The sequence below is a fragment of the Balaenoptera ricei genome, chromosome 14 (assembly GCF_028023285.1).
Source record: "Balaenoptera ricei isolate mBalRic1 chromosome 14, mBalRic1.hap2, whole genome shotgun sequence".
In the NCBI taxonomy this organism is placed as follows: Eukaryota; Metazoa; Chordata; class Mammalia; order Artiodactyla; family Balaenopteridae; genus Balaenoptera; species Balaenoptera ricei.
The window spans coordinates 74,409,396-74,423,814 of record NC_082652.1 but is presented as its reverse complement, the minus strand read 5'-3'; the positions used below and the strand labels follow the sequence as shown (position 1 = coordinate 74,423,814).

The 14,419-nt window shown below is 36.5% G+C and overlaps 1 protein-coding gene across 1 annotated transcript in view; it reads right to left on the bottom strand.

Moving 5' to 3' along the window:
• RAB27B (RAB27B, member RAS oncogene family) overlaps positions 1–9,202 on the bottom strand; it is a 162,542-nt gene extending 153,340 nt beyond the window's left edge. Inside the window, exons 1-2 of the mRNA XM_059894595.1 lie at positions 9,136–9,202; positions 8,929–9,003 (exon numbers count right to left, since the gene is read on the bottom strand). The gene's annotated coding sequence lies outside the window, so the exon portion shown is untranslated. The remainder of the gene's footprint in view (positions 1–8,928; positions 9,004–9,135) is intronic.
• Positions 9,203–14,419: the final 5,217 nt, after the last annotated feature.

Sequence of the window (14,419 nt, the reverse complement as noted above, 5' to 3'; positions counted from 1 at the left end):
AACCATTATGAGAGGCCTATTAAATAATTTTACTCTCCTCTCTTCTGACATCATTGGTAATTGTCAGAAATTAACAGCCAATCAGTCTCATCATCAAACAGCTCTCTGTTTCTGGATGCCTGCCTGAAGGAGCTGCTATAAGCTATAGGCTAGAATCGGTGTCTTCGACAAAGAAGGTCAATCCCGGAGCCCTATACAAAGGACAGTACCAAGTACTCTTCAAAGAATAGACTCTGCGGGATAGGCTTCTAAACTCACATGGCTTAGACAGCTTTCAGGCTGTACCAGTGAAATGAGTCAGGATTTGCTGGACTCCTTGTAATCCAGAAGCAGGCATAGTGCATGAAAGGATTAACCACGAGGACTAAATGAGCTCATGAGGAAAAAGCAAGTGTGATTATTTGTCTGGAATATGTTTGGCATTATTTTAACATTCTATTTTTTAATGAGCATATAAGGAAATGCTTTCTCTTCCTTCTTGAGTTATTTCTAATCCTAACATTAGAAAGTTATGCTTTTGTAAACTGAAATTAAATGTTCTAAATGGTATCTGAGTCTCACCAACCCACTTGGAATTTAGAAGTAAATATTTTTACTGAGTCTCCTTCCTTTCCATGGCAATAAAAAAATATATATAAAACTATAATAATAAAATAATAAAAATTATAATATAATATTAAAAATAATAAAATAATTTAAAATCTCCATAGTATCAATAGGAATCTATCACCACATTTACCAGGATATAACTACACAAATCAGTGTTGTAACCAAGTCTATGCTTGGAGTGTCATATTTCAGATGGATTCTTACTTAAGTACGGCAGCTTATCATTATAGAACATATGTGGAGTTGATGCCCACAAAGCCTTTCTAGGAAGCTGATCTAGTAGATTAGGGAATTTAGCAAATTTGAAGGAGCTCTAAAAGAGAAGCTTTCACCTAAATGTATAGGTATTGCAGGTGAAATCTAGTGGAAAGAGTGTTTTGGGGTTGGTTTCCTAGCCTTAAGATAGAAGACGTACTAAAAGAGAATTTTAAAAGTCCAACTTAAGATTCCTTATGAAAATTTCCAGACAGAAGTAAATTTTGTGGCATTAGTATTGCTCAATACTGTAAGGGCCTGTATTTGCAAAGCAAACTCTAGAAGGCCTCTATGGTGAATTAACATTCTTGATGCACCTTTGGAAATAATCAGGTCAAAGCTATGCTCCAGTAAGACTTCACTTACAAAAAGCTGATGGGCTGGACTTGGCACACAGGCTTAGCTGGTCAGTCCCTTATCTAAACCATAGAAATGAGGCAAAAAGATGGGCAGAAAGTACTTTCAATAACATATGGGTCACAGACCACCTTTGGCCTTGTCTAAGGAAAGGGACTTAGTTCATCCCATTGTTTACTATTGATTAAAAGTCCCAGATTTAGTCAAGTTACTTGTTAACTTTTAGGTTTTTCTCCCATCGAAATGAAATTATTTTTTGTCTGATGAAGCAGATAATCCCAAAGATTAACTTTTTTTTTTAAACTCCACAATCTTACCCTAACACTTCTTTTTTAAACTGTGACTATATCCCGTTTCTTAAATGCTTTTCAAACTGGTCATGACATCTTACTGATATCCTTCATGAATTAATTTATAAAAGAAAATTTCTTATACATGTCTATCTTATATTTGCCCAAAAGTTATAATTTTACGTTTTGAAATTATACTTAACAAACTATAAGCTGATACAATAAGGCCAGGTTGAAAAACATAAGACATGGTTTCTCATGACCTGACCGCTTAGAACTCCAGGATCATCATCTCTAAACTGGTGGTGGTAGACAAAGATTTCTAAAGTCCCTTCTAAACGTCACTTTAAATATACTAAAACTGAAAAGTTTGAATACGTTAATGGAGGCAGAATATTATTGAAAGAAGGAAACTTTCACATTCTGAAAATAACTTGAACAGACTTGGAATATACTGTCTTTTTATTGCAGTAACAACTAAAGGGATCCATTCAAAATGAAAAAGCACCATTTAGATGATCACTTTGCCAGGAGCAGTTGCTCTTTCATTGAGCCATTTGTCCTTCATATAGATAACTTTTGACATACACATAGAATGATACAAGATTTGTATCTTTCCTAGAGTTTTTTCTTGTTAAGGCGTAAAAAAAGGTCATTCTTTATCAAAGAGTATATGCGATGCTCAGACAGAAAGTCTCTCTGCCCTTTTCAGATTGAGAGCAAAGTTGCTATAGATCTGAAATGGAATTTTGATCTAGTTTGAATTTTGACAAATGGAAAATTGAGAATAATTTAAACTTTTCTAAAGCAGGGCATTAGAATGGTCTGTTAAGGGTCAAAGTTCTATATTCTAAGGTTTTTAAAAAACAGTTTATAAAAGAAGTGAAAGGCAAGATAATAATTAAAGCAATATAGATAAAAGTATCCTACAATATCATGATGCAAATGAATCATTTTGGGGTTCCATCAATAATTGATTTGGTCAGTATTTATTTTACAGTGATTGAAATATTTTCTGTGTTAAGAAATATAGGGTCTTATAATACAGACCATCTTGAATCCAGTTATGAATTAATTCTAATCTTGAAAATGAGGATTTACCCATAGTTATCAGAGTAAACGTAGTAGAAATTTGGCCTCATAATCAGAATTGTGGATTTATTATAAACGAATAATTTATTTATTTGGTTATCATGCAGATGTGGTTTAATGGGAAAATTTCAAGGGTGTTCAGTTCAGAAATCTGGTTGTTTTATCTAAACCCTTACACAGTTTCCTGGTGTAAAAGGTGAAAATTGTGCCTGGTTAGAAATAATCCCAATGAGATGCATGGATAAGTGTAGTTTTTAAATGGGATCAAATGAAATTTAATAACTGTTTTTAAATCTAGATACTATTTTCTAGATTTTCAAGTCTGGATTGCATTACCTTTTGCATTGTATATAGCTAATTTGAACTGCACAAGTTTCTAGTACAAATAAATTTTTTATATTGTAATTAATGATGTTAACTATGATATTTGATCTTTGCTATTTGTCGAGATTTGCTTTGTTTTTCGTGTTAGTAAATTTTTATGCATAAGAAGAATGTTTGTGTGCCTAAGAAAATAACTTTATTGGTTGCAGTTTTCATATATGTCTAATAAATTGAGATTGTAAATTGTACTCTTCAAATTCTCTGTTCTTATTAATGTTTGCCCAGTTCTGAGAGAATTTTGATAAAATCTCTCACTATGATTGTGGATTTTTCTATTTTTCCTTGCTTTATATATTCTGTTTATATTAATTTAGGTTATGTTATTGAGTGTTTACAGGTTCAGGATAGATACATCTTACTGGTGAATTGTACATTTAATCATTATTTTACAACCCTTTTAAATTTGAATTATGCTTTCTCCTTTAAAACAAGTTTTCCTACTATGATTACTGTTATTCTAACTTTCATTTAGTAATTATCTGCCTTTTAGATATTACATTTGTCTCTCATTTAATAATGTTAATGTATTACTAAAATTCAATATATTGCAATAAAGAAACTAAGACCTAAATAGATCAAGTTACATTTCCAAGGACACATACATGGAGAGTGACTGAGCAGCAGATAGATTTAAATACCAGCAGCACAAGGCCTCATGAACTTGAATTTTACTTTCTGACTTGAATCTCTCTACTGCTTTCTTCACCCTCAGCAATGGCCATTGCACTTTGTTGGTCCTGCACAGAACAGGCTTTAGTCTGAGTTTGCTAATTTGTCTGGCTGCCACTCTGGAGTATTCCATCTTCTTCCACAAGAGCAGGAACTTGGCCACATCAAATCTAGACCAGTCAGGGACCTTATTCCCCCAGTGATGCCTCTTTTCAATGCCATCCTCTTTCATGCTTTAAATTAGGTTAGCTTTTCATTTGGGATTCTGTTTAGTAAAGTAGCTTCACCTAGATCTAGCTGATAACATCCAGGATTAATGTTTTCCTTTGAAATGACTAGGGAAAAACACTGTTGAACAATTTTGCCAATATACGTAGCTGTAATATCACGAGCAATAGGGGGAAAATACTTAAAAGTCACTCATAGCAATTTTACACTTAAAAATTATATATATACTGTGGCTGTTTGTATGCAGGCATATATTTTAGGGCTGCACACTGATGAGATGGTAAAACTCCAAAAGTGTTTAGATGTGAGTCACTCCAAGTATCAATAAACTATCATCTTCACCAGTGAACTCGCTTCTTCAACTTGAGCCTGAACCCTGTGCTGTGCACTGTGAAGTGCCACGTTCATCTCACTGAACTTCTCGAGAAGTTGTGTTTGACAGGCCAAGTCCAGTTAGCACAGTCCTGGCAAGGGACATGTAGCTAACCTCCTTGGGTGTGGTCACCTCAGTCTGGCATTCCCTAGGAGGAACAGCACCTTAATTAATCCCCATCAAGCACTGTGCTGGTGGGTCCTGAGGAGACAATCAAAAATATACCATAACTGCATCTGACAAAGCTCCTCATGGAGACTTTAGGAAATTCAGGAGCATTGCTCTCTTTTTCTGCTGTCTGTGGAAGGGGCTATCTTTTCTCCCTCAACTGTGTGATTATAGAATCACCGGAAGAATTTAAAGGGGGACAGGAGTGATAAAATAGTCCAATACTTGTTTATTTGACTAGGTATTCAAAGGAGTGAATTCATAAAGTTGCAACAATACTTTATAAGTTATAATGGAAATTTAAATCTGCCCCAGATATTGTCATGGACACTCAATATGTTGTCTCATTTTTCTCAAAACTCTGTAAAGAAAATCTCATTCTTCTCAAAACTCTGTAAAGCTTTATCAAGGGGGTGGAATGCTCAAGATTTCAAGGTTTAAGAATGACACAGGGGCTTCCCTGGTGGCGCAGTGGTTGAGAGTCTGCCTGCCAATGCAGGGGACACGGGTTCGAGCCCTGGTCTGGGAGGATCCCACATGCCGCAGAGCAGCTGGGCCCGTGAGCCACAATTACTGAGCCTGCGGGTCTGGAGCCTGTGCTCCGCAACAAGAGAGGCCACAATAGTGAGAGGCCCGCACACCGCGATGAAGAGTGGCCCCCGCTTGCCGCAACTAGAGAAAGCCCTTGCACAGAAACGAAGACCCAACACAGCCATAAATAAATAAATAAATAAATAAATAAATAAATAAATAAAAAGAATGACACAGAATGGATTTAAATTGCAGTAGGCTTACACAAAGTCTGCACTTTTTCTATTACAGCGCATGCTGCCCTCTGCTTGGCTGAATCTTTCACTGGGATCCCTGATGATACGTCACTTTTTTCAGGGAACCTCCTAGACAACCACATCTAAAAAAGCCACCAAGTCGTTCTTTATCTTAGCACTCTCTTCTAATTTTCAAGTTAGTACCTAACAGATATATTCTGGTTTATTTGTAAGAAATTATAATAATAATTTTTAAAGAAGTTTAATAATCATGTGTTTGGTTCATAATATTTGTTTGTTGCCTATTTCCCTTCACAAAATGATGGAATGATGGAGACCACGAATGTTGGACATACCTTGTTTACTAGTCTAAATTCCATACCTGACATACATTAAGAAATTGATAAATATCTATTTTTAAAAAGATAATCCATTATTATTTTTTAATAGCAATAATAATGAAAAGATAGTCCAAAAATATTAAATGCTGTGTCCGTAAAATTTTACATTAACTCCAAAGTGCAAACTGCAATTATTACATTATATGCGGGGGAATAGCAAAGCTCATTTGCAACTTAACACCTATGAAATCATGATTAATATTTGTCAACAGTTTCCTTAGAGTTTTTAACTTCTTCCCTCTTCAATAAAAGACCTAAGGGAAGGGACTGAGCATATATTAGTGGTGTCCCATGTTTATATCAGTTACAGTTGTGAGAATCAGGAGGGACAATTAACTTTTGGGATGAATCAGCTTATCAACAATGCACGGGACACATTTCATATTGTTAATGGCTCTTTTCTACCCAAAGGCTGCGTCTCATCTATTTAAAAGCCTTCTGCTGTACCTACAAACTTATTTCTTTATACGTAAAATCAATTTCTGTAAACGACATCTTTGCTTTTGAGAAAAGCTTCTTCCGAAAAATTTTTCGGGATAAAAATGGATACTCGCTTACCCCTATTGCCAAACTCCAGCAAAATACAAAACTTATCCCTCCTGGTTTGCACAACTGTAACTGTTGCCACTAATACTCTTTCATTCCATTCCCTTTAGGTCTTTTATTTATTAAGGGAAAATCATAATTAGATTTCAAAGAAATTCTCAAGTGACATATAATTCCTATTTATTGTGGCTTGTATATGTGGCCAACAGAGTCTGAAAAACTCATGTTAGCACTGTAATCACCTTGCAGGATAAATTGAGAAGGACTATTTGTCATTTCTTTACATTTGTTTCTTTACGCCTTCAACAAACACGAAGTGCTTCCCATTGGAAGACAACCCCCAGCTGCATTTTCCACAGCTTCTACCAGGAGACATCTCTTCTTACTCAAAGCACAGGCGCTCAGAAAACCAAAATAAAAGTAAACTGAAATACCAGAACAAGTTTTGCTGATGTGTCTTTTCTCCCTACACACTAGTTTCTTCTAGGTGGTTTAGTCATGTAAAAGCTATTTTTTTCCATCTCTTTCTTAAAGGTCTTACTAAGCACCAGTTTCAAATGGAATATGTTATATTCTTTAGAACCCTCCCCACAAGGCTGCAGGCAAAATTGGTGTAACCAGATTTGCTATCTGCTGAACCTTTTTAAAAAAAAATATGTATGTAAAATTAACCTTTTAGAAATACCTACCTTACTTAATCAGTAAATCTAGACAATACTGATATTCACCTGGATCTGCAGGACAGGGAGACTTTTCAAGGCCTAAGGGGGTTATCCTCAGGGATAAAATCACCAGATAATCACTACTTTCACACTTTAACAAATTAGCTTTCGCTTTTGCATTTTATTCTTCAGCTTAAACTCCACTTGCTGGCCAGCAATTCCAGATTTCTGCCGAGTACTCTTCCCACTGTCTTCAATTGACTCTAGCCAGTGGACTTAATTTCAGGGCTTAAATTCAGGAAGAAGTTTCAGGTTCTGAGAAAAGTATCAAATTCTGAATAAGATCTATGTTCTCAAGATTTTTTTCCCCTAAGTCATCACTGAATTCAATGAACCGGTAGACTGAACATAAAATGAAGTCATTTAAAATTATTCGTGATAAGACATGTATGAGTATGACGTAAAACTGAAGATTAAGGCTGCAAATCGTATGTTGGGCAAGAATTTTCAAGCTAAGTATTAATTTGAAGAATTGAGTCAACATTCTAAACTTGGAATACAAAAAATGTTTTTAAAAGAGAGAGGGAGATACTTTATTAACAAAAGTTCATGGAGCTATCTAGTATATTGTTATACCAACTAAAAATAAACTTTAAAAATTACTTTTCCATCACAGAATATTGAAAGGCTGTTACTAACCCCAACCTGATTTCCCTAATTTCCACTAGAAGCAAGGCATTGTCTTCAAAAAGATTTTCCCTGCTAAAGAAATATTATATAGCAATATTAGCATGTTATTTTTACATACTTATATTCATTTGCATTTAAGGATTTGCAAATTAATATAAGCTTTGTAAATTTTTGTTACATTTTGAAAAATATGGGTAGCATATTTATATAGTAAATATTCCATCAGAATGTTCTAAATATACCAAGTATGGAACAATAAAATAAGACTCAATTTCTCCCTCCCTCATATCCTCTGTCCCTCTTTCTTCTACAAAACTGAATTTTAGAACTATAGGTGTGTTTTCCAAAGTTTGATACTTAAACAATTTGAAATCTCACTTAGGGTGTTCCAATATAGAAAATATATTGTACTTAATTTTTGAAACACTAAAAGGATTTTAAAATGTATTTTAAAAATTGCTTTCATTGAAGTCACTTTTTCGATACTGATGAATTGCTTTGCGTCTTAGTTTGATATTTTCTTTCCTGAAATAAATTAAATGACACTGTTTATCTTAAACTTTTCTATGAATTGACCATTAATATGATTCAACATTTTATTGAGTTATAAATATGTTTACCTAATACATTTTGGTATAAGTTTCCTAAATCTGATCTAACTTCTAAAGTAATAATCTAATCTGACAGTTTGACAAGGCTTTAAAATTTTCAAAGAGATTTTAATGCAGGAAATTTGTACCAAGGCCCCAGAAAAGCAACTTCAATTGATTTGTAAAATACTTAAAGGGAATGTCCAATTTTCTCTGTAGAGTCATCTTTATTTAGGTTTTCTAATAGCAAACTACTCCCTTACCACACATAACCAGATTTATTGTTGAACAGGAAAGGGAATCTAAGATTATTATTTTTTTAAATATAACCTACTAATTGTAGTATTGAGTATAGTATGGTCAAGAGAAAGCAAACTAGATTTTTCTTCAGTGGCTTTACACTGAGAGGTACAGAATGGTCTAACAGCTTTCTGGCAGCCCACATTTATGACAAGAGTATTTGAAATCAGAAATAAACGAAGCATAAAAAGACTCCTACACTGCACCACTGCAATGATTAGAAAGGACCTTCTTTGAGCTTTGAAAACAGAAAGCAGCGAGCAAGCAAGCAGCCTGCAGCCCTGAGCAAAAGCTCTTTCCCATCAAAACTCTGTTGCAAATCCAGCTTCTCCTCTTGCAAACCCACAGGCTAGAAGAGGGAACCACAGCCACTCCAAAGTGGAGTTTCAGGCCCATCGTTAGTGGTTTCTGTCACCGTCTTGGTGCTTTTCCTTCATGAATGAAATATGTAGATGGCATCTTACATTGGATCCTTCAGTGAGGAAGAAGGTCAGAAGACGTAGTTAACACAGCCAGCACATTAGAAATCTGTGACCGATGTACTTACACCTCCAAATGCCTCCAGATTTCAGCCTCTGGAAATATCTAGCCCATTTCTTTATGGCACTGTTGCTTCCATCAGCTGTGGAAATTAACATAAAATAATATAGTAACCCAACAAGTGCTGGACAGTGTTCCAGAGCATCAGATTAAGTGAACACTAAAGGCACACGGACGGTGTACAAAATCTGAATGATAAACAGCAAGTAAATACCTTCCGATCCACCAGAAGGGGGAAGGATGCTGAACTGCTACGGCTGCTGCCTGCTCTCTTGTGTAACAGCAAAGGCGGCTCAATCCCTCTGACAGGCGGTGAAGCTTGGCTGCCTATTGGCGTCTGGGCGGTCCTAGTGCCGGCCCCAGGTTAGCACACAAGGTAACTCTGAAGAGCCTATTTCTTGTGATTCTTCTAGTGGGTTTCATCAAGGGTTTTTCGGGTACGTCAGCTCGTTAAGCATTAGGGCAGTGGGGCTTGGGTTTGGAAAAAGTGATTAGTAAACAGGGTTTCTAATGTTTCCAGATACTGCTGAAACAAACAAAAAGATTACAGATGATCTTGTCTGTTAAATAAACTGTGCTATGGAAAATATTAGAGCCAGAGGGCTTATAGAAAGAAAACTAATTCCCACATATACTAAATTGACTGCAATCCATGTCTTTTGCTCCCCCCACCCCACTATATTTAAAAGGTAAAGGGAAAAAAAAATGAAGAAGTAGGGGATCTTTAAAAGCTTGAGAAATCTTTTCTTACCATTTGCAACAAGTATTTGTTAAAGACCTAAAAACTCCATGTTTAGTATATTCTGTTTAGAAGTCTCCAATAAAATAAATGCAAAGCAAACAAAATAGAGACCTATAGGAGCTTATTCTCTAAGAGAGGCAAAACGTACAAAACTCCAGATAAACACCACCCTCCATCTTTCTCTATTCATTTGCCCCACTTTTTTTCCCCTTTGTAGCACCTTTTCCCATATAACATTTTAACTTTTTTATTTAGCTACTGTCTAACTCCCCACAGCAACATAAGTTCTATGTGGGAATCTGTTCTATTCACTTTGATGGAGTAATACTTTGAGTACCTGGAAGGTTACTTAGCACATAGTAGGTCCTCAGGAAATAAATATTTGTGGAGAGAATGAACAAGACACCAAGCTAAGAAATTACACTAAAGAAAACAAGTACAAAAGTTAATCTCTTAACTGATTAAATTCAATTGGCAGATCTCTCTAAGTTGTTTTATTTAAGGGATTGTGTTGAGTTTATATTTCTCTTTAAGAAGCTTATAATTTAGGGCTTCCCTGGTGGCGCAGTGGTTGAGAATCTGCCTGCCAACGCAGGGGACACGGGTTCGAGCCCTGGTCTGGGAAGATCCCACATGCTGCGGAGCGACTAGGCCCGTGAGCCACAATTGCTGAGCCTGCACGTCTGGAGCCTGTGCTCCGCAACAAGAGAGGCCACGATAGTGAGAGGCCTGCGCACCGCGATGAAGAGTGGCCCCCACTTGCCGCAACTAGAGAAAGCCCTTGCACAGAAACGAAGACCCAACACAGCAATAAATAAATAAATAAATAAATAAATAAATAAAATAAAAAATAAAAAAATTTAAAAAAAAAAGAAGCTTATAATTTAAATGTAGAGAAGAGATATTAATATATGTCTGCAATCAGACAATTATGTGCACATATAACATTTGCCATAATGGAGTAAACAATATAAGTCAGGATGTGCAATACTTGCTAGGGGTTTTGTTTTGACATTATGAATATGGTGTTCAGCCAGGGGATTGGGTTTGAGAATTCAACACTGATTTCTCCCCCCAAGTACTTAGTTAGAGTTTGGTTTCCAGTAGGCTGTTTGGTTCAGAAGGGATCAGAATCTGCAAAGTCAACTCCACTAAGATTTATTAAAAGAGTAAATATAAGTACTAACACAGGTGAAGAGAAGGAAGGCAGGTAGGTGGGTGCTACAGGCCCCAGCTCAAAGCCTCAGGAAATCAGCAGGAGTGTCTAGCATCCTCCAAGAGGTGGTTGCCTTGGAACAGTGGGGGGCCCCTCACACCTAGTGGTCCAGGAGGTCAGACCTTGTAGGTGAGAAATGGCAGCCAGTAGCAAGAGTTTTGACCCATAACAAGGTCTGCTGGTAAGGCTGAGGCTCAGAATTTCAGAGACCAAGAGGGGAGAGAGAGAAGATGGAACATCAAAGTAAGACTCTCCCCATGAAGCACTCAAGGCGGAGTGTTCTTAAAGGAAATGTACACACCCAAAACTCACAGGGTCAGACTGAGCCCAACAGTAAGGGGCAGTCATGCTTTTTAAGATCTAAGGATCTGGAAGTCAATCAGTTGGACTGATCTCAAGTCACATGCAGGTCAAGCAGCTGTGACTGTGTTTGGGGGAAGAATTGCCTGAAGAGAGAGTCAGGCTAGTCATTAGAGAGTCAAGTTAAGCCAGAGTAATTTTGCCTCATGAAAGAAAATTGGTTTGTTGAGCCCACAGATTATGATTAGTTTATCCATTGCAATGCTTTCCACTCTTTTCAATTTAGCATGTTTTCTGAAATGAGATTCTGTTTTAAAGAAAAAGTTGACTACCAGCAAAACGTGCTAACGCACGCTCCAGAGATGCTGATAAGTACATAAGGTGTGTGGACGAGACCGTAGCAGAGGAATGGCTGTGGCTGGCATAAGAGGGAGTCAATAGCCCTCCATCAAGCCTCTCTTTGTAGCCACTGATTTTTATGAGTTGGAGAGTATCCTGGGGAACGATGCACTATGTCCATGGTTGGGCCTCAGAAAAATACTGACATGTCGTATTTGCATGATACCAGGTGGAGTAGGGCTGCTGAGAGACATGTCACTACCTACATAGAAATTTATAAAAATCAAAAAGATTCAGCCAACATAAAATAAAACAACCTTGATCTAGTGAATATAGGGGAATAACAGAGAATGTACCCTCTTTTTATACACATATGGAACATATATCAAAATTGATCGTGCCTTAGGTCATAAAACAAGTTGCAAAAACTTCTAAAGAATCAATATCACACAGACGATGTTCTCTGGCCAGAGTGTAATTGCATATGTCAGCGATGAAATGATAAATCAAAAACTCCTATACAGTTGACAAATAAAACCACACGTCTAAATAATTCATGAGTCAAAGAAAAAATGAATACACAAAGTTAAAAGTAATTAGAAATGTACAATCATAAAAATACTACATATGGGAGGCTATAAAAGCTTACTTAAAGATAAATTTATAGGGCTTCCCTGGTGGCTCAGTCGTTGAGAATCTGCCTGCCAATGCAGGGGACACGGGTTTGATCCCTGGTCTGGGAGGATCCCACATGCCGCGGAGCTACTAGGCCCGTGAGCAACAACTACTGAGCCTGCGCGTCTGGAGCCTGTGCTCCGCAGCAAGAGAGGCTGCGATAGTGAGAGGCCCACGCACCACGATGAAGAGTGGCCCCCACTCGCCGCAACTAGAAAAAGCCCTCACACAGAAACGAAGACCCAACACAGCCAAAAATAAATAAATAAATTAAAATATATATATATATAAATTTATAGTCTTCAGTTAGACAATTAACAAATAAAAAGGCAGCAAATTATGGAAGAAGATATTGAATAATAAATATCAGAGAAGAAATCAATGAAATAGAAAACAAATCTACACTATAGAAGTATAGAATATAAAGAACCAACAAAGCCAACAATATTTTTTTTAAGTTAATGAAAGAAGTAAATATTTGGCTAGAATCGTTAAATATAAAAGAAAGAAGGCACAAAACCCATTTTAGAACACCATAGAAGACAGTTTTTCAGTTTCTCTAAAAAGTTTAACGTACATCTGTCATATAACCCATCCATCCCACTCCTAGGTAGTTGTCCAAGAAAGATGAAAACTATACAAAGATTTGGATGTGAGTTTTCATAGCTTTAGTTGTAATAATTGAAAATGGAAAATAATCTACATGTTGATCAAGAGATGAATGAATAAACATATTGTATATTTGTATAGTGGGATAAAACTCAGCAATAAAAAAGGAATTAAGTGTTGATATATGAAACAATATAGATGAATCTCAAAATCCTTATGCTGAATGTAAAAAACCAGACAAGGAAGGGTACATATTGTATGCTTTCATTTATATAAAATACTAGAAGATGCAGATTTACCTATAGTTACAGAAATGAAAGCAGAGTTTGCATGGGGACAAGGGGCAAGAAAGGACTATTGGGAATGACGGATGATGAATGCGTTCATTATCTTGATTATGGTGATGGTTTCACAGTGTTTACAGAAGTCACAGTTCACTGTGTTAGGCTGAGTCCTCAAGAGGAGGATACCACAATAGGATCAGATTTTAAAAGAGCAGTTGGGGGGAAAACCTGAGAGGAAAACAGGTGAGGGAGATAGAGAAGCCTGGGAGAACTATGAGACTACAGTACAGAACAGACCAGGTATGGGAGAAAGGAAAGTAGGATGGAAAACAGGAAGGTCTTGGACAAGAGTATAGTTCTAAGACATGTTGGCAAGGTTGAAACGGAGTTCTCTGGGCCCATCAGTGGAGTCCTGCATCTCGCAGGAAAGGGTCTGTCTTAGTTCCCTGCTGTACTTGGTCACTGGGTGAGCGCAGCCTGTGGGAAGTGTGGCCTTGGTCCAAATGCAGTGATGGATTTCAGAGCATAGCAGTCAGCACTGTTAGCCAGTTACTCTCCCAGCAGTAGGACATCTGAGAAGGACAGTCCCACGGCTACCCCCTCACCAAATTAGACACATTAAAAAGCTGCTGTTGATTGTATGTCAATGATGACTCAGTAACATTATTAAAATGAGAGACCCAATAGTGGATAAAGCAGAAGTTAAACATAAAAAGAGAACACTATGGACTTTATGCAAACAGACTTGGAAACTTGGAAATGGACAAATTCCTAGAAAAATATAAATTACCAAAACTGATTTAAAAAAACAGAAAGTCTGATTAATTCTAGCATTATGAAAGAAATTAAAACAAATACTCTAGAATCCAGTAATCCTATTCATGAGATGATACCTAAGAGACATATACAGGAATGGTCATGGCAGCAATGTCTGAGTAGTAAAAACTTGAAACATTCAAACTGCCATGAAAAGAAGATTAGATAAACTCTAGTTACACAACTAATAATACACAGCACTACAAATGTATAATCTTATACACAACCAAATTTTGAAACATATATTTAACTAAAAGCATAAATCCCAGAAGAATAAACATGATACAGTTATAAAGATAAAAATGTAGAATTAAACAGTATGCTGTGATAAACTACATATTTAAAAAGCCAGGAATTCACACTTAGGCTAGTGATCGCTTCTGATGTGTGGTGGAGAAGTATGATATGCAATCTATTAGTAATGATCTAATTCTTGGGTTTGTGGGCATTCACTATATGCTTATGCTTTCTACCTTACATGTGCCTTATATTAATCCTTTGTACATAACAAATAATA